The sequence below is a fragment of the Numida meleagris genome, chromosome 13 (assembly GCF_002078875.1).
Source record: "Numida meleagris isolate 19003 breed g44 Domestic line chromosome 13, NumMel1.0, whole genome shotgun sequence".
Lineage (NCBI taxonomy): Eukaryota > Metazoa > Chordata > Aves > Galliformes > Numididae > Numida > Numida meleagris.
In genome coordinates this window covers 5,720,786-5,723,056 of record NC_034421.1, presented here as the reverse complement: position 1 = coordinate 5,723,056, position 2,271 = coordinate 5,720,786, and positions in this window count along the sequence as shown.

Sequence of the window (2,271 nt, the reverse complement as noted above, 5' to 3'; positions counted from 1 at the left end):
ACAATAACACCATATTTGCCCATTCTAATGGGCCTGGAAAGGAGATAAAACTCTCAGAGAGCATTCCAAATTTCTCTTCCATGCTGATATTTACAAAGATCTGAATCAAAGGAGGGAGAAAGAGTAGAAAAGTGGTTTCTGCTTTGAAGCTTTGAACACTTAGGGTTAGATCAGATAAAGGGTTTGAGCAGGAGGGTGGATAGCAACTCTGGACTTTCATCTCTCAGTCCTACCTAAGTGCTGCTGAACCCTAGAAGTGCCTGAGTTCTGAATCACACTCTTTGACATGAAGGTATTTTAAGCATGGATTTATGGCCAAAAGTTTGGCTCTCGCTTCTCTGCTAGCTTCCACCCGTGGTTTTAGGGACTCAGGTGCTCTCCATGCAATGCAAAGCCATAGAAAGCAAATCACTCACTGAGGGTTTTGCATAGCAAGCTCACACTGGACAATGTCCATGGCTTTTGGAAGTCCTGAATTTTGGAATTGTCTGTTGAAAACCCTGCTCTTTGTCCTGGTAATAAAGCTCTTCTCAAAGCAGGCTTGTGCCTTGAGACACCAAGTGGGAGCGGGGCTGGAAGAGAAACCAAGGCTGGGAGACGCCGTGCTGCCAGCTCCTAATCACTCACAGAATCCAGTTCTCTGTTCCTCCCATTTCCTCATAATTTGTTGGGAGCTCGGTGAGCAAAACTACAAAGAGCATCCTTCTGCCCTGGAGGAAGAACAGCTGGCCGTGCTCTGCACGCATCTCCTCTCCCTTGTACATGGGAAACACTCCCTTTCTCTCTGACTACACTTCAGGACAGTTCTGTGCATTAACATTATTATTCATGCATGATCCAGAAAATGTTATCTACAGAATAACCGTCTGCATTTAATAAAATTTTCAAAGCTACACTGGTACACCGTTCGCATTATTTTGTTCTGAGTGACAGATTAGTAGCGCAGAGGGAACACTTGGCTCCTCTGCTCATCAACACAAAATAAAACCAGGGTGTTTTGCAGGGATCTGGTGGCACATCCATGAATTTGTTCCAATCTCTTGAGCACGTCTCCCACGGGCAATATTTTATTTTCCACATGGAAGCAACCTCTCTCTTTGGAGATGAGCGGGCCAGCAGTGTAACTGAGCTATCCTGCTTCTGATGAGAGAAAACTGCCTGGAGGCATTACATGCTCTCGATACAGTAATCAATACAGGAGTGACTGCACAACGCGGATGGCCGAGGACTGTGACACGGAAGATATTGCGTGCACATAGGGATGGGTGCGCAACCAGTGCCAACACTTGACATCAGAGGAGGGATCTCGGGGGAGTTTGACACACTGCAGGTATATTTGTGTTCAACCAAATTTTTTCCCTTTATTTATCTCCTTTATGATCTTAAGGTTCCTTCCAACCCCTATGATCCTGTCATCATAGAATGGCTTAGGTTGGAAGGAGACCTTAAAGATCATCAAGTCCAGCCCCACCCCCCAAAATATGGGACGTTTTACAAATTTATGTCCCATTTACAGTCCATCGGCATACCCTCTGGTGTTATTTAATGCTTTGAAATCTGCCCCGTTTCTCAGTCCCAGCTCAATCTGGCCCTGTGCATCTCTCAGAAAGAAGCCGTCCCATCTGCTGGAACTGGTGGGCTCAGAGTCAGGGAAGTGCCTGTGACTTCAGTGCTGTAACAATGCCTCCTTTGTCAGTGCTTTTTAAGGGAAAAGCTGCTAAATGAACTCTAATATTGCATGCCATAGGGGAAAGTTTAGAAACACAGCATAATTAGGAGTAGAAAAAGCTTTCTGGTTTCCCTTACATTAGGGATTTGCCACAGCCAGTTTCTCCTGAACCACAGAAATTTACTTCCTGGCACTGAGTGAATGGTAGAAAAAACTTTCCACAATGAAGCACACACGTGACACCCCAGGGCTCATAAACAACAATTGTTACAGGATAAACCTATTTCCAGGGTCTGCAAACTCCTCCCTCCAGCTGGCAGAGCCCTGATTTTCCATGTTGTGATTCAGATCTTCATTAAGCCCCTTGGTGCATTTGATGTGTTAAAGACCCTTCAATGAAAACGCAGCATTATAGAAGGTGGGAATAGGAGACCTCTGTAAAATAATGACAGATCTGCTCAGAAAAAATTACTTAATGGGTTGCATTTGGGCTGTCTGGATCTGCATCAAGCCCCTTGCCCTTGAGAGCAGCATCAGCTGCACCTTCCTGGGAGCAAGTGGGTGGGTATATAAGGGGATGCAGGTGGTTGTGGGCTTGGATG